The sequence below is a fragment of the Mauremys mutica genome, chromosome 13 (assembly GCF_020497125.1).
Source record: "Mauremys mutica isolate MM-2020 ecotype Southern chromosome 13, ASM2049712v1, whole genome shotgun sequence".
In the NCBI taxonomy this organism is placed as follows: Eukaryota; Metazoa; Chordata; order Testudines; family Geoemydidae; genus Mauremys; species Mauremys mutica.
Genome location: NC_059084.1, coordinates 15213886 through 15236664, shown reverse-complemented (window position 1 = coordinate 15236664; position 22779 = coordinate 15213886). Strand labels below are relative to the sequence as shown.

The 22779-nt window shown below is 43.2% G+C and overlaps 2 long non-coding RNA genes across 2 annotated transcripts in view; one reads left to right on the top strand and one right to left on the bottom strand.

Moving 5' to 3' along the window:
* LOC123348791 overlaps positions 1–22779 on the bottom strand; it is a 56271-nt gene that overhangs the window by 18727 nt on the left and 14765 nt on the right. The window lies entirely within an intron of this gene.
* LOC123348789 lies at positions 9210–12189 on the top strand. Its single transcript, XR_006573257.1, has 3 exons — positions 9210–9441; positions 10305–10438; positions 11390–12189. It is a non-coding gene; the product is annotated as an uncharacterized LOC123348789 (long non-coding RNA).

The window sequence follows — 22779 nt, the reverse complement described above, 5'->3', positions numbered from 1 at the left end:
TTCTGGTGCACACAAAAGTTCCTTGATTTCAATGGGCACATAAAGGATGCAGTGTGAGGCCTACAGTTTACAAGACATTTGTGTTGACTTGGTATAATATGTCTGAAGCAAATATTTCCCCTTGCTTGAGATGACTTATACAAAAACGAAAGCCCTGGTGTAACTGTGCCACTTAATGTCCTTTATGTTCAGGGAATGAAAATGACCCAAAACCATTCAGTGTATTAAACCTGTCACTGCTCTTTGTAGATTCTAGGATTGGATGTAATAGGGGAGCTATTAGCCTGAGAAAATGATCTGAAAAGGAGTTATAATAAGCATATTACCAGAATAATAAAGGATATCAAGTGGTCCCTGGGGAAGTGGACATGCTTAACATTTTAATTCTCTACCTTATTTTGTTCTTTTTGGGAATGAAGTATTTTTACATTGGGTATCAACTGAATGTCCAGTTTGAGTGGGTTGCTTTCATTACAGGTCTGACTGATGTACTGATAAAACATTATAGTCATGATTTTTATGCTGGTGTTGGTAGCCTGATGAACGGTCTTAATGTTAGGGGCAGTCTCTAGGCTATCCATGTACATCTACACGAATGCTTGGTTACTGTCACTTCAGACATCAGTGAACTGCCATCAGCTCTAGGGTGCAATGTGGTATCTCGTTTAGCAGCAACACTACACAATTTGGACAGGAAGTGAAGAATACAAAGCAGCTGAAACGATAAAAGAAATGTAGGTAGATTATAATTTCCCAAATTGGAATTTGGCCAGAACTCCAGACCCCAAAACTTTATTTTTTTAAACCTGCCAACATGCCTGACTATAAAGAATTTGGCCCTTTTCTAAACAATGGCCCCTCTGACAGCTCCTTGCTCCGACATACTGTGCTGGGAATTGGTTCAGTGGTAACTCACTAGACGGTTTGCCACAGACTGAATTACCAGTAATTGCTCTCTGAGAATCAGGATGGTTTTTGACAGCTCCCTCACCCCAGCAAAGTACTGACTGGACCTGACTCTGCTTAGTTTATGGGATCTGATAGGTCTCATATTTATTTTCAATAGTCCTTTCTACAAAAATCAGAGTTGGGGTTTTCGTTTAAACTTTCTCAAATGTGTACAGGCTCCGGTAGCTGTTAAATGTTTGACTTGCCTAGAGAAAGACTAGTTAGCCAATCTTTTAATATTGTAAGAATAAAGAAATTTGTATCTAACTGGAGTGGGCTTGCAGGCCATGGTTTAGGCCGGCATGATCATTTGTGGTAGTTTATGAATTCTTTATAAAAGGCATTTGAAGCTTAGTTCAAACCCATTGAAGTTAATGTGAGTCTTTGTCTTTGACTTCAATGGGTTTTGGATCAGGCCCATAACAGGAATATTGGCTAAAATTTTCAAAAGAGCCTAAGAGACTCAGGAGCATGTCTCATTTTCAAAAGTGATGTAGGCACTTAGGGCTTGTCTTCACGTACAATGCTACAGTGGCTGCGTGGCTGTAGCGCTTTAGTAAGGATGTTACTATGCTGACGGGAGAGCGTCTGCCCTGGGCATAGTTAATCCACCTCTCCCATCTACATAGCACTGTCTACACAGGGGGTTAGGCCGGGATAACTACGTTGCTTAGGGGGTGTGGATTTTTCACGCCCCCAAGCAATGTAGTTATAGCAATATAGGTCTGTGGTGTAGACTAGGCCTTACTCCCATTTACTTTTGGGAGCTGAGCTCCTCAGGTGCTTTTGAAGATCCCACTAAATGCATAGCTGTATCTTTAGGTGCCTAAATCCCTTTAAAATTGGGCTCCAAGTACCTAAGTCACTTTCAAAAAAGGGATTTTAGGCTCCTAAATCACTTAGACACTTTTGAAAAGTTTACCCATTGACTGATCCTCATTCATCATGATAATATTGGTAGCTTTGGATATTGTGTGTTACTTTAAAAATACACAAAAAGTATCTCAGTTTTCTGGAGATCTTTTATTCGGGGGTGCACATCATCTGTGATCTGTTCGTGTGGGTGTATTGATGAATGAAGAGCTGCATAAAAATTAAACAGTATCCATAAAACAACATTTTGGGTCCATATAAGAAGTAATTATACTGAGCTCTTTCTTTTTAATGTGACTATCTTTGTAGCTTGCCATCTAAACTGGAAATTTAGCAAAGAACTGACAGCCAGTTACTCAATTTCAGTTTCTTGTTATCATTGTTAATTACACTTCAGTTTTGAATGCACTACTTAATTTATAAATGTTGAGGAGCACTTTGTGTCTTTGAGACGTTCTGATTGCTGATCTCAGCGAGATGGGTATGATGTTCGTAGGTACACTGTGAACAGCATCGTATCTGTCATGGATGAAAATACTGTATTTATGTTTTGCTGTAATAATTCGCTGGTTTATGGACCTACAGTCCTCCAAGGAGTATCACAAATCCTTCTGATGTCCCTGAGAGCTGGATTGTGCATTCAGATCTCTGAGCTAGATGAGAGAATATCATCTGATGCCAGACTGTGCCATTGCAGAGGAAGCTTGAGGCACTAGTTATTATAGTGAGAGTCTGCAATAAATTACACTGGAGAAATAAGCTGCTTTGTTACAACGACTGTAGCATACCAATACCTTGTATCTACAACTAAAGCATCCTCTTGCTCTTGGAGGGAATTAGCAGGATCTTCCCAGTTTTACTCCACATGCCAAGTCAACCTCCTAGTCAAGGAGCCTGACTCTGATTCAGCCAAAAGGAGGTGATAAAGAGCAACACAAAGCAAAAGAAACACATCTCTAGAGGTGTATATTGCCTAGACAGCAGCAGTCTAGTGCCCTCACGCAACTGCCTGTTCATGGGGCTTCGAACCTTATTAGACTTCCCAGCATGGACCCCCTCTAAGGCCTAAATGTGTGACAAAGACTCAAAAGGAGGGACACACAAAAAATTATTCATGCAGGAAACTGTGTATGCTGTGGGATTCATTCCTCTTACTATAACCTCAACCTCATTAACTTCACTTCTGATATAAATTAGACTCAGTGGGATGTGTGGGGCATAGGTAACTTTGGGAGTAAAATGAGTGATCTCTCTCACCCTGGGAGACATCTGGAGGGCATGGCTACTAAACTGTGAGAGACAGACAACTCTTTGGCCCATTCAGATAAGCAATTTCCATTATGGATCAGAAGGGTGTCCCATCTGGTCCGGTATCCTGTCTCCAACAGTTGGATGTTTGGGTTCCCTGTTTAATATCCATTCTGAATCATCTCCTCCAAATATAGTGGTTATAAACCTGCACACTGTATCCTTTATGAATCACAGCAGTTCAGGCAATTGTGTGTAGCACTCCCCAGGATCACTCCTGGTGTCTTTATAATTTTCTGTCCTGTGAGGGCAGATGGATGGAAACTCATATCAGGCAAGAGTGTTTAACATTGCACAAAAATTTAAAAAACACAGATTGAGCTGTTTCTGTGCAAGTGCATGATGGTCCTGTGAAACAGGGCCCTGGATCCATTTCAGTTGGGGTCCTGCATGGTTAGAAGTGGCATAATTTAAAAAAAATTCCTGGGCAGGGACAAATGTTCCATTCTAAACCTACCTTTCCAGATATTGTTGGAATTTTGGAAGCTGTCAATGCGTGTTGTCAATTAAATCTGAAAAAAGGGCAGCAGCCACTCTGGATAATTGTCAGGTTGAGTTACATGCTCAAAGACACAGGAAATCGGTGTCAGCACTAGCATAGTCTAGTGAACAGGGCACTGGATTGGGAGTCAGAAGACCTGTTTTTTTAATCCCACGGTTACCACCAACCTGCTGTATGACATTGGGCAGACACTTCATCTCTGGGTTCTCCTCCCACCCTCTGTCTGTTTACACTGTAACCCTTTGTGCAGAGTCTGTCTCTAAGTGTGTGTGTGTGTGTGTGTGTGTATAGTGTCTAGCATAATGGAGCCTAAATTGTGACCTCTAGGTGCAATATAGAAATATAGAATTTAATCTAACCCTATGGTCTGGCTACACTGGTATAAATGACTTGAAACTTTTTTTTTTAACTACAGTCCTGGCTGTTAAATTTCCACTTACTCTTCAGGAAGAGAGTGTTATGTTTTTATTTTAAAACAGGAGCTCAATGTTATTTAGTGGAGTCCACCCTGAAGAATAGGATGAGTTTTAAAGGACCAGAACTATGGATCAGATTTGTTTTTTTCTCTGTCCCATCCTAGTTACTTCTGTCTTCTCCATAAGTAGTGACTGATGTTAGTGGCATGACCTTAGTTCTCAGAGCATGCTTTCTGGCCCTGCTGTACATGATACAACTCTTCAATCAGCGACTCTTTAGAAGCTAGGGAGACTCCCTGGAAATGGGGCCTTTATTCAATTCAATTTAAGGCAGATCTTATTAACTCCTTATCCCCCTAGTTTTTCCAATCCTCTCTCCCCACTTTGTTTCCTGAATACTTTGACCTCCTTATCCCAAAAAGGGTGAGGTGGTAAGAATGAAAGGTGCATTTTCCAGGCAAAGTCTTAGCTGGATCACAGCAAGAGCCACTTCACTCATGCGATTCTGACATTTCAGCCCATGGCCCTGTACCAAGCTGGTTGGTCATAACCCCAGAGAGTTCAGTTCCCAGCACTGACTCGCCATCTCCTGGCACAATTATAAATGAGCCAAAAATATTTACCAAAAAACATTCACTAAAGAGAGGGGAGAGAAGAAAAAAAGTGATGCATAAAATGTGAAATGAATCAGCAGGTTGATGGAAGCAAACATCTCGCAATGGCATTAAGCCATATAATTGATGTAGCTCTTTGGAAGCTTGTTAAATACCCTGAAAGAACTAACCAACCAGTAGAGAATTCATGAAGATGAAATCCTTAATCCTATTATATACACCCGTGCACAGCTAACCCCATCCTCATTTCATCCCAAGTACTAGCTCTGCATCCGTTATTTAGTAGCAACTGCCTTCCTGAGATACCTCTTCGAGGTATGTGTGTAACTTACATCCACATGGCTGCGTAACTTTTAGCATGGCTTTAAGCATTAAGGCAGTGGTTCTCAAACTTTTATTTTTCATGGACCACTTGAAAATTGCTGAGGGTCTTGGCGGACCACTTAATGATCTTTCCAAATGTTGTTTGTACCATTAGCTAACTATTGTAAAGCGCTTTGGATAATGTGTTATATAAAAAACCCTAAATAATAATTAACATGTTTTTGTTCTATAAATAAAAGCACACAACTCATATTTTAATATCAGTAGTCTTTCTCCTGCTGTGGCAGCCACTGAGCTGGGCTGGGAAGGAGGAGGTTCTCTTCCCGCTGCCGCAACCCTGGAGCTGGAGCAAGTCGCCTCTTTCTCTGGCTGCTGCAGCCCTGCATGTCCTAAATTCCCCCTCCCCCCTCTTCTCACCTCCCTGCCCCCCCCATCTACCTCTTATTTCCCTCACCTCACCCCACTGTCCCTTCCCACCTACCTCCTGTTCCCCCCAAGGCCACCACCTCAGCTTACATGTGCATCTTCTCCAGGGTCCAGGCACCTAATTAGTGGAGCTACACCTGCACGGCTCCACTAATTAGGTGGGCGGCCCTTCATTCTCTCGTGTGCAGCCGCCCAGGTGCACACCTTAGAAGGAACTATCCACAGACCACCTGAATGGAGCTTAGACCACAGTTTGGAACCTCTGCATTAAGGTATGTATTAGATCCAGACTATAAGATGGTGTAAAGTGATGTAGGACCACTGAAGTCCGTGAAACTACCCTTAGTTATACCAACTGGAAATCGGGACCCCTAATAACAGAAAAGGAACAGAAGTGTTTTAGCATATTCAGGAGCTTCATATCTCTCTTCAGTGTACTTACTGATTACTTTGGCTAGTAGTTAGAAGAGAAGCACTGGGGGTTAGTAATTAGACTGTAAGATTTCTGGGGCAGGGTCTGTCTTCTCATTCTGTGTTTGTGCAGAACCTAACACAGTGGGATCCTGGCCTATGAGTGGGGCTCCTACGCACTCCTACAATACAAATCATCATTATTATCATCATCAGTAATTTTTGGTTCTGTTCCCAGTTCTATCATCTCAGCTAAATCACTTTCTGTATCTCTCTTTATGCACACAAGTTTTAGCATTCAAGCTTTTAGAGTTCCAGTTCTGCCTTTATATATGTGTTTTTGTCTTTTGACCTGCAGCAGAGGACATAAAAGGAAGGCAAGAGAAGTGTAGAATAATTCCTTAATTCCTTCCATAAATGGAAATATATAGAAATATTGGGTGCTTTATTATCTCATCATAGTTTGTGCTTTGCTTTGGTTTGCAGTTTCTTGGCATGTTTTATAGTGCTGCTGGAAAATCAATTTTTCTTCTCCATGCTACACAACAGTATACGTGTTCTTAAACAAATTACTGCGGTAACAACTAACATGTTTAGTCTTGCTTCCCCTGGCATCACCATTAGATCCATTCCAGCTCCAGATAGTCTCTATTTTTAGTGCTGCTTTTGGAAATCACATTTAGTTTAAGAATTCTGTCAAATTGTTAGCTCATTATACAATAATACTGGACATATATTTGGAGTTCTATAAAAAGGAGTAGTTGTATTTTAAACACACTTTATAAGCTGCAAAATCTCACTGGCTCTTTTCCTCTTATCTATCTATCTATCTATCTATCTATCTATCTATCTATCTATCTATCTATCTATCTATCTATCTATCTAATTAGAAAGTTAACAGTGGGTTAAAAATGAGGCTTCTGACTAAATGCTTCTTGCAACTTTAAGGCCCGATCCTGTGAGCTGATCTATATGGGTTTCAGTGGGGCTCTATATGGATGTAAAGACTAATGTGGATTGCCTTGTAGGACTGGAGCCTTAACTATGGAATGATATCTATGGTTCCATAATAGGCTGGATCCTGCATTCCTTATATGACCAAAACGCCCACTGACTTTAATGCGAACTGTAGGTTCATGAGGAATACAGGGTCAAGCTCACTGTACCTAACTGCTTCTCTTCTGGTGGGCTCCAGTAGCTGCTTTTAAAAAATATCATGGCACTTTCTAGGCTCCTATGTTCATCAACCTGTATAAGAAGACTTGCAAAGGAAGTATTTGGGACCTGATACCCAACAGGAATCAGAGCCTGGTCGTTCTCCCAAAGAAAATCTCATACTCTCATCTCCAGGACATGGAAGGGGGACAGACACTGATTTGTGTGAACAGCAGAATGTAAACATTTGTGCTTATATCCATTCAGTGTTGAATGTGAACATTAAGGCCTTCCCAATGCAGTGATGTTTGTTGAACCTCATCCTGGTATTGGGAAATCTCAGGGAGAGACTGAGGCTGAGTTGTTGACAAATAAGGGAGATGTTTCGATGATGGTTTGGAAAAGCTGAACAATTCTGTGTATTGGAAGGGGCAATCAATCTGTCCTTATTTGTGATTCCTTGAAGGAGAGAGTAATGTTTCTTGTCTATTTGCAGGCCCGCCGACAGCAATTCCAGGCTCCAGGGCAGAACAGTCAATGGGCCCCCACGCACACACAAGCTGTGTCCGCGCTCCCCATTGCTTGCTCTCCCCAACCCTCATTCACTTTCACCAGGCTAGGGCAGGAATTTGGGGTGTGTGGGGGGGTGGAGTACAGGCTCTAGGAGGGCGTTTGGGTGCGGGAGGGGGTGAGGGCTCTGGGAGGAACTTTGGATGTGGGAGAGGGTTTGGGGTTGGGCTCTGGGAGGGAGTTTGGGTGTGGGAGGGGGTGCAGGGTGCCAGCTCTGGGAGGGCGTTTGGGTGCGGGGTGCAGGCTCTAGGCTGGGGCAGGGGGTTCAGGTGCAGGAGTGGGTCAGGGGATCGGCGCTTACCTCAGGCAGCTCCCGAAAGCGACTGGCACACCCCTCTGGCAGAGGGTCCTCGGCAGGGGGGCCCAGGGGGTTTCTGTGTGCTTCTGACCACAGGCACTGTCCCCGCAACTCCCATTGGCTGCAGTTCCCGGCCAATGGGAGCTACGGAGTCAGTGCTCGGGGAGGGGGCAGCACACAGAGACCCCCTCCCCAGGGGCTGCAGGGGCGGGCCGGCCGCTTCGGGAGTGGTGTGGAGTGAGGGTGGGCAGGAAGCCTGTCTTAGCCCCGCTCCGCTGCCGGCGGCCAGGGGCCCTCAGACCCTTTTAATTGCCCGGGCCTTTGGGCAATTGTCCCCTTTGTCCCCCCACATTGGCGGGCCTGTCTATTTGGGAAGGTTTGTTGCCCACTGGTTGGCATGTGATGCCATCTGAGGGTCAGTTAATCAGCCTCCGTATAGGCAGACATATCTTTGAGTGGCTTGCTTGCCAGTAAAATTATCATCATTATTATCATTTGATTTTATTCTGGTCTGTGAGGATTAGTTCTTTGTTTACTATATTTGTTTTGTAAATGAAGCTTTGTTCTTTTATGCTAAGTGATATACCACTGAGCTTTGTACAAATGGGATAATGAAAGATGCTGATGGATGGATGCCTATATTAATATTAAAGGTTAAACAGAACTTTCAGTTTGTTTGCTTTATCTGTTAAACCTGCATTTAAGAGTCTCTGCTTCTCCTGCAACAGCAAGGGCAAAATTATGTCTCTACATTGTTAGTGGTGCAGATCCAGGGGGCAGAAAGCCCCCTGAGCTCGCCAGCCTGGCTGAGTAATGAGTAAATTGCACCATAGTCTATTTTCCACTGCTGTACCTGGTTCTCAGAGAGTGAGCTAATGTAGAGGAGAATGGGAACCATAGTTCTAATTCTTCTTTGGCTCCCTGGGCAGATGTGCAAACCTAATCATTCACTGGCAGCCCGATCCGGACTTCAGTGGTTGTTAGTTCAGGCCCCGAAGGAGAAGTCCCTGCACTCTGCTTGTCCTTTGTCTTTGTGGGGGGCATGCGAGAGGGGATCAAGAAGTTTTCTTGCATCCTGGCCATGCATTTATGCATGGGCTAGTCACAATGTAATTCTAATGGATATCAATATATAGAGCTGCATTACCAGAATTTCTTGCACTGCTTCAAGTAGTAACAGTGTATGCAATGCTGTAGGGCCATCCATTCTTAATTCCTGGCCAGGATTTTGGAACAACCAAAGAATAGGCTGACCATAGAGAATCCATCCCGGCTTTACATTGTGCCTGGAGCCTCTAGAACAGGAGTTTTGGAGTTTAATGAGTGCTGTGGGAGTAGGTATGCAGTGCAGATGTGATCAATAAAGCTAATAGCTATAAACCTCACTAGTGAGTCAGAACCTGACTGCTAGCTCCCTTGTGCTGCTGGTCATTTATATTTGTGTCAAGTTAGTGTAAAATACAACTGTCAACGTGTGCATGACTCCATAAAGTACAGAGCAGGAGAGATTCAGGCCCTTAGTGCCTTGATTTAAAGGCACAACAATGTGTTAATTGTTATGAGAGAAGCACAAATCTTGTATTTGGCTGTTGGCAGGTAAGTAGAAGAATCGATTTTCCAACCATTTAGTTCAAAATGTATTTAGTCTCCATCCTCAGTAAGGGTGGAGGATTAGGCCCTAATTGTAACTCAAAACAAATCAGCTAATTTTGGATCTTAAAAGGATTTTGAAAATGTATTTTGTTGTAGTAGTAGTAATAATAATAATAATAAATAATAAAAAAACCTCCCAAACTCTTTTATTCACCTTTAAGACAACATGCACTGTTGTTCTCAAATGCAAGATGCAGGGATGGGTGAGCCTTGTTATCTGAGATTTGAAAACTTCTCAAACTAGTTCTGGGTTTGCAAAACTTGTTCAGGTTCTTAAACCCGGGAAGTTGCATTCTTCCTAAGAAGAGTGTTTTCAATTAAAAAAAACAACAAAAAGACAACTCAATGCACTGCATTTCCTACCCAAAGGGCAACATGTTCTTTGTGTTAATGATAGAAGATCCCCTCCCAAAATGTTGAGCTGGCAAAGGCATACATAGGGTACAGATAGGCTTCTGTTTCCTATTAAAACTTCTCACTTCCCTACTCTGCTTCTTGTCTTTTCCACAGTCTCTTTGCAATAATGTTTTGCTCCCTGCTTCATACTGACCCCTACTTCTTAATTTGATTTCCTCCCTTCCCCCTCTGCTACTCTTAATCAGTCTCCCTAACCAGAATGCAAACCCAACAACACTTGAGTTGGGGTTAAACATTTGAGCCCCCAGTGTCTAAGAATGTCTGGAAGTAAGTAAACCAAGTTTATCTATCTTTAATGAACATATCAAGCACTCAAACAAAACTGTTCTGGGAAAAGGGACTGGGTAAGTCAGTGTTAATATATTCATGGCAACAACTGCTTCTTGCAGGGGTGAATTGGTGACACTGAATGAGGACGATGTGAGGGATGAGGAGTTTGCAAATTCAAGCCTCGACCTGCAATTTGTACTTGCTGTGCTGGCAGAATCATTGATTTCAGTGTGACTACTCTCAGCGAATAAAGGTAAGCGTATACACCAGTCTTTGCAGATTTGGGGTTTTAGTAATTTGAAGGCATGGCAGGGGAATCTTGAATGGTGGAAAGCTAAGAATGTGTAGCAATTGTGAACCATGTTGGTAGAAACACTGGGATGTGAAACGGGTCATTTAATTCCAAAAGACAAAGTGGTATAAAGCGTTGCCCCACGGATGGGCTTTTAGGCAAGCTTCTTGTTAAACCAGGCCATTGACTGGACTGAATTCTCTATCCTATTTGTTTCACCTAGGAAACAAGCCGGTCTTGGTGGCTTGTCTGCAGGTCAACTTCTCAGACGAATTAATGCTCAAGACAAGTAAACATCTGGGTGCAATATAATAACAACATCACAGTTAACAGGATTACAAATAGAAATGAGCCAAACCCACAACCTTAGATCCAGATCCCTTTATCTGGGGTAGTTTCAGATTCAGATCCCCGTGTCTGAAAGCCCTTAATGTTTTGATTCTGGGTCTGCTACCCAGTCAGAAGTATCCTATTATTGAGAGGTTTTGGCTCAGTCTCAATAGTAGAGGTGACTTTGGCCATAAGTCAAGGTGTTGGAAATCTTATATGGTGAGCAGATTTGGCAAAGTTTTTGCTCTTTGAAGCCAAAATGTCATGAGAACAGTTTGGTTAATGCACGGCCTTTAAAAAGGGCCACTTCCCTCCTTTTTAGAGACCTGTGTCCTGCCTGCAGTTCCAGCAGTAATGTTAAGCAGGTAGGTGGTTAGTCAGATCCTGACTATCTACAATTTTATCCAAACTTTCTTCAGTTAGCCTTCAAAACGTACAGAAACAGCCCTTTGGAGCCTGTCGATAGGAAGTGTAATCTTCTTTCTTATTAGTCAGCATGAAGTTGGTTTCTTTATTAAGCGTGTAACTTTCTTTCCAGTCTGTGTATTTTAAGTTGTCCCTTTATTTTTAATTTGCTTGCAGGCTGTTTTGTTGGTGTGCAAGCTTGGGAATATGTCACAGTTTGCCACCTTCTGTTTTTGCCATTTGGAAAAGCTATTTTTTGCCACAGGGTTTGCTTCCAGCAACTTGCGATGAGCTGCTGCAGTGATGTACAGCTGAGAGGACCCGAACACACTGCTGGGGGACGTGTGAAGTATTTTTTTTTCTTCTCTTCCTGGGGAACCCATTCGTGGCCAGCCCCAAACTATGCTCTTTTCCTGTGATGGGTGTCTTCTGCTGCTTCTCAGTGAGTCTCTAACAGCCACTGGTTATTGCCTACTTGAGGACAAGGAGGACTATAATTATTCAGACTCATTTCTCCGATTTAATAAGCAGTGTAAATCACTGACTGCTTCAGACTTTTGTTGTGTTTCAGCAGCAAAAATACTAACCCCCCCCCAAAAACCCCAACACTTCTTAAAATTATTTGTGCAGTTGCCATAGAGGAGAAGTTGACTGTAGAAGAAATTAGGCCAGGTGGCAGACTCAGGCCCTATGCCAATGGTCAGCTAAAGGACTTCTAAGTTCCTTGGACCTGAGGTGTGAAAGTCTGAGACCTTCTCCTAGAAGTTGGATGCCACCTCAGGTTGACGAGTCAGCCATTCTATAGGCAACATGTGCTTGTGTTATCTGCTGGCATAGAATTTCTTAAGTGGCCTTCTGTTGCTACTGAAGACCTGTCCAGAGCATCTGTCAAGCCCTGGAGATCCTCCAGCGGAAGAGCAGTTAGTAAATGACAAAACCTCTATGAGAGACAAGGCATTCGTGGAATCCATTTTCAGGACTGGGTTGGAAGGACGGAAAGGTGATCTGGATTTTACCTGTGGTTTTCACAGGTGTGGCGAAGAGTGACTTAAAAAAAAAAGTATTCCAAATGCTTTAGATGGAGGGGTGTTGTTTCCAGAAGAGGCATGAATATAGGGCTGGGGTAACTCATGTTTTATCTATGACAGCCAAATATTAAAATACTTGAAACTTAGGAATGAAATGACCTTGCTCTTTGATCTCAATAGACTGTATACAGATTTACAATGGAGTAATTGAGAGCAGGATTGTCAGTGTGTATAAGTTAATATAACTAAATTCTGACCCCCTCAGCATGGCAATCATCTTAGCTTCACATCTGAATCTGCAGGGCCGCCCAGAGGATTCAGGGGGCCTGGGGCAAAGCGGGGGAGCTGCAGTGCTTGTACTCACTCGGCGGTGGTCCGGGTCTTTGGCGGCATTTCGGCAGCGGGGGAGGAGGCCTTCAGTGTTGACGAAGACACAGAGCGACTGAAGGGCCTCCCACTGCCGAAATGCTGCCGAAGACCTGGACCGCTGCCGGGCCAGGGCTCGCAGGTCATTTCGGCGGCGGGGGGCCCTTCAGTCGCTCCGCGTCTTTGGCAGCACTAAAGGGCCCCCCGCCACCGAAATGCTGCCAAAGACCTGGACCGCCGCCGGGCGGCCCTGTGAATCTGGCCCATTAGTGGCTGGACTTCAAAATGGCAAAAACCAGGTTGGCAACCTGATATGGTGGCCGTAGCAACACACATTGCTATGTGGAAACCCGTGTTATAGGTAGAGTTAAGCTCATCCAACCCCAACCAATACACCCCACTATTTGGTCCTGCCATGAGGGCAAGGGACTGGACTCTATGACCTCTTGGGTTCCTGCCAGTCCTAGAATCTATGAATCTATGAAAAACCGCAGATCTGAGCATACTTGAATATTGGGGAGGTTTGGGTTTCTTTCCAAACTTGCTGGCTCAGGGTCATTTCTAGTGATGGTGATTCTTACGCCAGTCATGTTTTTAAGGTGACCTTGAATGCCAAAATTATCCTTAAGAAGAGCTAACACATCTTTCATAGTTTAATTAAAATACAACTCTGAATATTATTAGCATCAAATGTTTGCTCTTGTGATTTCTTTTTCCTGCTTGACATTTTGGGGGAGTCGTTTGCTGTGATATGCTGACAAATTGGGAAACTGTACCTTTAAGGGAGGTATAGTTCTTAGTTCTGATTCAGGTATGAGTTTTTTATCTTTGTATTGATTAGACCCTATTGATGTCTGACTGAAATAATTCAGATCCCCATAGGAAACTCTAGATGAGAGGTTGTGGCCTCAGGAAAGACTCTGTTACTGAGGAGATCTCTTGGATTCCTTTTGATCTTATATTCTCTTTCTTTTGGGGGCGTTTATGACCTAACGCATATGTCTGTGCTGTATGGAAAGGCTTTTGTTACTTAAATGTTCCTAGTGTGCAAATCATGTATCGTTCCTCAACTCATGGAATATTATAGAAATTTGGAACAGCGTTGAGTAAATAGCAGTATTTGTCAATTAGACATGCACTGAACCGAAGATCTTCAATCTTTATTTTTAAAAAAAGTTCAGCAGGAACCCTGAATCAGATGAACATATATAAAACTCTTTAGTGTGTAGACGTAATGTCTAATTGGGTCTAGTGAGACTTCATATCCCTCTTCTTTAGTGAGGCTATTATAGCTTGTAAGTGCTGTGGGTTTGGATTGGACTCTTCCCTTCCTGGCTTTCTTGTGGGGTTCATTAGACAATCTGTTTGAAATTAAGTCTATGTGAACTTAGAGAGCTGTGCTTGCCTTGAGGTAACTCAGCCAACGAGACCATTCTGCACAGGTCTACTAGACCCTAGGATCCAGTGAGATGGAGATTTTGAAAGAGTTAGAAAGAGGAGGGAAAAAACATTTAATATTTATATTACAGTTGCGCCCAGTGGTTATACACCTCACTTGATGTATATTACATGGCCTGCATGTCATAATTGGATTCTGCAGGATCCAAACTTTCATTTAAGTGCAGAACAAGCTTCTATCCTTCACTGTTGCAAAGATAACTTTCTATGTGTGAACTAAGTGTAAAATGAGATGGTGTTGATTTCCTGAGTCTATAAACCGCTGGAAGCAATGGCAGGTGCGAACGACATCATCCTGCATTCATCTCTTCAGGAGCTTCTCTACAGCCTTACAAAGACACTTTTATTAACTATTTAACTGCTGATCCATTTTAGCAGACAGAAAAGAGAAGAGATTGAGACTGTAGACCAGGAAGGAAATGAAGGTGGGGAGGTGGGAAAGGAGGAGAGAAACAAAGGCAGGGAAGAGACAGCAGAACAAAGAAAGGAGGATTTGGAAAGATGAGAAGCAGAAATAGTAGTTCTTCTAAAGGTGAGTTCATGGGTGCTACTGAATGCAACAACAAGGTACTGAACAAAAACAATATCTCATACTATGTAAACATCAAATTGTAGGCTTGATCTTTACGCACACCTTTCCTTGATGTGAGTGGGAGTTCAGCCATGACTGATGATAGCATATAGTCCTAAACATATGCCCATGAACCATAATTAAAAATGGGATTCAGTCCTCTTCGCTGCATGAGTTTCCCTGCCATAACTACTAGCAATGCCTTAACGTTTCTACAAGGTAAAACACAGTCTTGGTTAACTTTTAAAATTTATTATATGGAGTTTTTGCCTTTCTGGTTGATATTTAGAGGTACTCAGCCTGCCAGATAATACCATTTGTTCTATGAAGACCTAGATGCTTCATTATTGTCCTTCTGAGTAATAGCTCCAGTGAATGCTGGGCTTATTATCTGACTCTACTCCAGAAGTACTCCCTTATTCAGAATTGAGCATTTTCTTTACTAAAGAAAGATGTGGAATTGAATTCAAGTGCTACACAGTCAGAATTATATTCTGGGAAATGTTCCGCATACTTAAGTGTTTGAAGAATAAATGAAATTAAGATACCCTAGGTAGAAACTGTGGGTGGGGTAATAGGGGGAAACAGAGCTATTGAGAATTTATTTACTGTACACATTTCTATAATTCTCTGGATCTGTTTCTATAGCAACCCCAATGTGAAATGTGTTGCTAGAAAAGGATTAGTTTCTATAGAAACAGCTTGTTTTATAAGTGAAAAAGTTTACTTTGTAACACACAATACCTAATATTAGTTTTGGGGTCTTTTTTTTTTTTTAAGTGAAACCACCCACGTATGTATGTTGAATCAATAAACAGAACATTGTACCTTTTCAAGACTGCATAGCTAGAAAGGTATGGAACTTGCTTGTATTTCAAATAAAACCATCTGGTGATTTTTGAATTCAGATTGACTGACTAGGTAAAATTAAGGTAGTAGAAAACTTGTATTGTGTGTTGGACAAAAGTCCTTTGAAATGCTAATATCTGGAGGTAACTGAAATATAATCTGAAGCTCTTTTCTGCCTGAAACTTTTAGGATTCTGGAAGGTTGTTGTGTTTTGGTTTTAGTATTTTTAAATTGTCTTAAATCCAAGGTGGGGAGAGCATAACTAAGGAAGTATGATCAGGATTCTAGGATTTAGAATGGAAACACTCCCGTTGACTTAAATGGCCATTGGATTAGGATCTTAGTCCCCTCAGCTATAGATGATCCTGCTTCAAATCGGTTTCATTTTTGTAAAATAAGTATTTGCTTGTGTAACCCATGCCTGCTTGGTGTGTGGCGCTCTGTCCCCCTCTAATGGCACCTAGCCCACCTAAAGATTAATGGATCTGCTACAGGCTTGAATAAGAGGCATGTGGCTTTTAGCTCATGCAGTAGAGGCACACGCCAAGCTTCAGAGGTCTCCGGTTTGAGCCTGCCTGCCGATGACCGGGATCTGTGAGCATTACACTTGGGCCTAGCCACTGAATCTGCAGTACATGGACCAGTTCCTGAAACCTTGCTCATTTTTACCCAGTCCTAACTCAGGTGGAACTCCTATTAAAATCAGTGGGAGTCTTGAATGAGGGGTGGGAAGAAAGGAGCAAGGATTTGAGCGAAATATTTAGTCTATTTATCCAAGCATGCCATACAAGTTACTGACCATAGATGGGGCCTAGCTTCCTTATTCTTATGGAGAGCTTGTATCTAGATGTGAACATTGTGGCTCAGATCCATCTCTGTACAATGTCTACTATTGGTAGACTACTGTTAGATTCTTATGCAGATATCATCACTGTGGTATCTAAGTGCCTTCCAGGATTAAAAATCAAGCATATGATTTACATTTATAAAGTACAATTTCTCTTGGTTGCATCTATTTTGGGGATTTCTTGCTTTCTTGTCAGAAACCCTAATACAGGGATCAGCAACCTTTGGCAAGCGGCCCGTCAGGTAAATCCACTGGTGGCGGGCCAGGACGGTTTGTTTACCTGCAGCGTCCGCAGGTTCGGCCGATTGCAGCTCCCACTGGCCGCAGTTCGCTGCTCCAGGCCAATGGGGGCTGTGGGAAGTGGCATGGGCCGAGAGATATGCTGGCCGCCGCTTCCCGCAGCCCCCATTGGCCTGGAGTGGCGAACCGTGGCCAATGGGAGCCGCGATCGGCTGAACCTGCGGACGTGGCAGGTAAACAAACTGTCCGGGCCCACCAGGGGCTTTCCCTGAACAAGCAGCGGACCGGCTTTGAGAACCACTGTTCTATAATCCACTTTAGTGCCTTTTTCAATATCTAAACATATGTAGCACAAGCAGTGAATATTCACTGACGTACGACTCAATATGAGTTTCAAAACCACATCAGCACTGTCATCTGGACTTTCTCTACCCATACACCACTGTCTGAAACCTTGGGATCTCTGGCATCTTCTCTGTGCCTTAAGGCCTGGTCTATAATGAAAAGTTTCTGCAGCGTAGCAATGTCTGCCAGGAGTGTGAAAAATCCATACCTCTAAACGACAAAACTATGTTGGCCAAAGCCTTAGTATAGATGCAGTTATACCGCAAAAAAGCCTTTCGTCAGCATAGCTTTTTTTCATTGGTGGAGCTGATGGTAGAAGCTATACTGGCAAAAGCACTCTTTTGCTGGTATAAGCTATCTTCACTAGGAGGGTTTACTGGTATAGCTCTTGCTAGTCTAGGACAGGCCAGAGCTGTCATGGAAGTTGTTTTCTGAGCGGTGTGATGATTTATTCTCCTAGGCAGCTTAATGTGTTATGAAGTGCTGCCAGTGGAGCCCGGCAATGGATTTTTAAATGTCGCCAAGGTAACTATCATCAGTCGCCTAACTGAAGTTTGAGATGTAGGTGAATCCTTTCTGTAAATGTGAGCATATTCTTTGTTGGAAATGAGTCAGAAATTCACATGATTTGTGATGTAGCAAAGTTTTTATTTATTTATATTATTCTGCAGGTGTAGTTGTACATGTTGGGCCTGATTCTGTTCTGAGTTACACCAGCATACAGCGGGAGCAATTTCCATACAGCGGATGGAGACTTTAAACATAAAAATTCTTTACATGATCATGTTTTAATTTCTAGCTATTCTTGAGTGCTGCACAGCATTTATGTAGTTCCTTTGCCATTAACAAAAGGACAGTTACCTTTCACTTAGTGTTTTTAATACTTTAGTTGTAATATGCATTTCTATAGCATCATATGATTTGTGGATCACTAAGCTTACAAATAGATTCCGATGATGACCCCTGTGAGGCAGGTAGGTCTTGGTTTTATGTTTTGAGTAAATTGAGTCCCAGAGAGGTGAAGTGGATTACATAAAGCCACAGAGTAAGTTGGCAGTAGACTTGGAATAGAACCTGGGAATTTTGACTCCCAATCTTCTCTGACTATTTTGAGATTCTGCACCTGGGTTTTCAGAAGGGCTTAGTGCCCTTCCCAATGACTTCATGTTGGTGATTGGGGCTTGTGAAAATCAAGGCCCTTATATCTTCAAGTGTTAATATAAAACTACCTTCAAATCCCACCAGACACTATATTTCAGTTCCTGCTTGGAAATGTTCTGGAGAAGAATTTTGGCTTGAAAATCTCTCAAATCTATTATTTCAAGTATGCCCTGATATTTCCAGGCTGGAGGCTCTTCTATCTGTAGATCTATACAATGTATCATGTGGTGGAGGTGAGAATTGCCATTCGGTTAGCGGTGGTTTGTGGCAGATAAATGTAAATTAAATACTTTGAGGAATTTCATAGGATTGTTAGATCAAGTTCTGCCTGAATTTTATTTGTGAGAATTTGGTGCAACTGTGACACCAGGGGCCACTGGTGCCTTGCTATTCTGTGTCCATGACTCTTGTTAGGCATGACATACTACACTGTGACATTAAGCACCCCTGTATTCACATCCCTATTGTAATAATCTTTGTACAAGATCAAGCTGAGAAAGTTGGGTCCTTTTAACCAAGCAGGGGTTGAAGTCTCTGGAACTGAATATAGATGAGAAACTTGCTTAGGCAAAGAAAGATCTTTCAGCTAAGAAGACAAGGGAAGCCAGCACCTTGTACTTTTGTGAAAGGTCCTGACTGAGGAAAAGTCAGCCATGGCTGAGAAGAAGAATTACTGACTGGTGAGAGAAACCATCTTGAACAAAGCCTGTATCTTGCTAGATTAAGGTTTAGACTTTTAGATGCGTGTTTTTACTTTTTATTTGCTTGTAACCCTTTGTAACTTTATTCCTTTTACTTAACAATAGGAAATATGTGATGCTAACCAATTTGTTTTATTTTACGGTGCTGTGTTTAAAGGAAAAGGTATATTCACTCCTGTTAAGTTAATAAGCTGTGATGTGTTTTGGTATCTTTAGGAACAAACAAACTGTATTATTTCTCTGAGCTCTCTAGTATTGGGCTGGACATTGCAGAACACATGGTTTTGGGAAAGTTTGGGACTTGGGAGTGTGTTAACCAAGGCTGGTGGAATCCAAAGTGGGGCTGTAGACAGGCTGGTGGTGTCAGAGGTGCTGAACCAGGGCTGTGTAGCACACACCTCAGGGCTGTGTAGCACACATGCTGGTGGGCTGGCCCCAACATTCTGGTGTCCTCTCCCCTTAAGGGGTACAAACCAAAAGGTTTTATGAAATTTGCCCCCTCCCTCAATGTGGAGGGAGATGCACAACTTCTTGCCCCCTCTCCCCAGTTAGAAATTACATAAACTGGGTTTATAATATAAACAAGAAATAAGTTTCTTAACTACAAAAGGTGAATTTCAAGTTAATATAAGAGATAACAGACAGAACAAAGCAGATTACTGAACCAATAATCCAGAATACACCAGCTAAACTCAATATACTTAAGAAACAGGTTACACAATGGCATTTCTTACCCTAAATGTTATTTTAGGCAGGTTGCAAAGATTCTGTGGTTCAGAGTTCCAGTTATATTTCTTTTCAGACTGGACCCCTGTCTCAGTCTGGACTCCCCACCGCTATCCCTTCAGGTGGCTTTAGCAGTCTTTCTTCTTGGGCAGACAGGCCATGGAGAAGAAGAGTCCCGTTTTCCTTCCTGCCCACCCTTAAATAGGATTAACATAAGGCAGGAATCATTTGTTTCCCAAACTTGACCCCCCCACCCTTCCCTTCCAGTGGGAAGTTACAAGAACTCCCAGGTAATGTTTAGTATCAGGTGACAAGACCACCTGACCTAGTAGTGTCACAGTTTTATGTCCCCAGACACCTCCCAGGAGGGAGAGAGATTAGTGTCATCATGGTTTTGTTCCTTCCTGATGGCTCATCAGATTTGATGGCCTGTCGTCCGGTGGGTGTCTTCCCAGTACACATACAGTTGTAATGGTTACATAGTCCATATTCCTAACTTCAGATACAGAAATGAGACATGCATACAAATTGGATAATCACATTCAGTAAATTATAACTTTTCCAATGATATTTTACAAGACGCATCTTGCATAAAGTACATCCCAGTTATGTCATATTCCTATCATAAACATATTTTCATAAAGAACATGAAGTGAAACGTCACAGTAACCCTTTCTATCTTTTTTCCTTATACTTGGTATCACTTAATCCTATGTCTTTTTGTTAAATTTGTTTCACTTTTTCACTGTGAACCAATTTTGTACACTGATTGAATGGAAGTGTATGCTAATCCCAGTTAAACTAACAGGTTGCAGTATACCATCTCTTTAAAAGAGCAACAGACTTCTGGGACTGTTCCAGGAGAAAGCTGGACACGTTGGCAGACAGTTCAGGACTGGGAGGTGTTGGGGTCACTCATCAAAAAGTGACTGGGTGGTGGAAGCCCGGGGTTGACCTGAATGCTTATGTGAGGGCTGTGAGCCCTAGCAAGATAGCATTTTAAGGCAGTCAGCATTGCAGGGAAGGTGGTAACACAACCTCTTACTGGTCTGGGTTGAACCCCAAACCATCACAGTTGCTTAATCTCTTAAATTATCACATAAAATTTAAATCCGTGCTTTTTATTAAAAAAATTCTTTAGCTAGGTTTTATTTTCTTCACCAATGAAAGAGTCAATGGTTTCTTGAGATTGCATCATGCAAGTCAAAACTATTTTAAAGTCTGTTGTGATGAGAAGGGATATCATTTGAAACCTTTAATCTTGTATCAGTATGATGGGCTTCTTCTGAATTTTATCCCTGCTCTCTATGGGGGATGTCCTGGCCTTTGTACTATCAAGTTTTATATCCGTAAAGAGAGACCATCTGTTTCATCTCTGCACAAATGAAAGATGAGGTGATCAGAGCTGGGCGAAACTGGAGCTGGAGCTGGAGTGTCTGTAATTCCACTCACGAGAGCAGTCCTATGAGGTTTTTGCTGCAAGTGAAGAGTGTGGTGGTGGTGAACAGGGAAAGGTCTGGGGTCTCATAGTGTGGGTATGCTAAGGGGGAAGTAGGGTACAAGGAACCTTCGCTTTCTCTTGTGCAGGGGCCTAGCACTGTTGCGATACTTCAGCCCTGCTGAGTGATGCGAGTGTCTCCTTGCTAATACCCTGGAAGTGCTAACCACTCTGAAGGAGGTGAGGGGGCACAATGCAAACCCTTCTCTGGAGAAGTACAGTGGCTACATTCCCCAGGAGCCCTGGGAGCCATTGCGTTTCTGTAAAAGAGGATGCTATGGGTTAGGTTCTGCAATGCACTAAATGTCCATAGTTCCTATTGGGGTGAGTATGCTCAGCTCCTCTCGGGAGGCCTCAGCATCTTGCAGTGTCCTTGACTAACAGAATTCAAAAGGAAAAAGTTAAAGGGTACAACTAGTGAGAACAGATTGGTCTTCAAATGAGGCGTAGAGTTGGTAAAGACATGAGCTGCAAAGGAGAAGGCTCTTGAACTAACAGAGGCCAGATTGTATGGCAGGCTAGAGCAGAGAAGGCCAATGCTAGAGTGAGTGAAGAGGGGAGTAGAAACATGGGTGGTGGGAGAAACTTACCCTGTGGGAGGCTAGCTCCTTGTCCCACCTCTTCCGCCTATGGCCCCTCCCACACTCCACCCCCGCTCTGCCCCAGGCCCTGCTCCCACCCACTGCTGACTCACCGCTCACCTCTCCCCCTTCCCCATGAGGTTCCCCCCTCCACTGACCTCCTCCCCCACCCGCCTACTGTTCGCCTCCTCACCCTCCCGCCAACTCTCCCCCTCCACACGAGGCCCACGCCCACCTGCTGTGCAGCTGGCCTGCTGCTCACCTCCTCACACTGCTGCTGCCCCCACCACCACTGCAAGACCCTCCCCCCTTTTCACTTTAACGCACTAATAACATTCCCCAAGGGAACCGAACAAGCAGCAGCTATAGATCAATTGCCAGATGGATTCTCCTCTGTGTGGCAGGGAGTTCAGTGTATACTGTATAGAGATGAAAAGCCAGGCTACCTGCACCAAATTTAAGCCTAATCTCTCCTTTTGAAAAAGTGTTTCATACCCTTTTCATACACAGAATCCCCTGCCAGACTCGTTTACTTAAGCTGGGTTTGTATAAAATGACTAGATCGAGAAATAAACTCACTGGCTATGTCAGCTTCTCCTTGAGCGAGGCTACTCAAAAATACTTCTGCTGGGTACAGAGAATAACGGACGGGTCGTTTGGAAACTGTTTTTAACCCCAATAACACATTTTCCTACAATATAAAAGCCAGCAGAATGTGGCCAAAGGCTTCCTGGGCATTGGCAAATGCCTGTTAAACAGCTTCGTTACCACTTTAATGGCCCTTGAACAGTTTCAGAGATCTGCTACTAGGTCTCTGCTCTGGAAGGCTTTTTCACTGTGTAAAGTTTCTCAGGGATCCCCTCCGCTCCTCTCCTCATTTCCCTCATCTGCTTCGTGTGTGTGTGTGTGTGTGTGTGTGTGTGTGTGTGCAGGCGCACGCACACCATGCCCCAGGGGGAAGGGGGGAGGAGAGACTCAGCCAGCAGCTGTGGGGACCTCCCAAGGGGGATGGGGGAGAGAAGAGGAGGAAGACTGACCAGGCGGCAACGACAGTCCCTGAGAGCCTTGGGGAAGGATCAGAGCAGGGAGGGGAAGGGGCAGGGCTAGGGAGCACCATGGACCAGATGGCAGGGACAGCTGTGCTAGGGGAGGCACTGCCTTCCTTTGCCTATTATACCCGCTGCCCACGAGTAGAA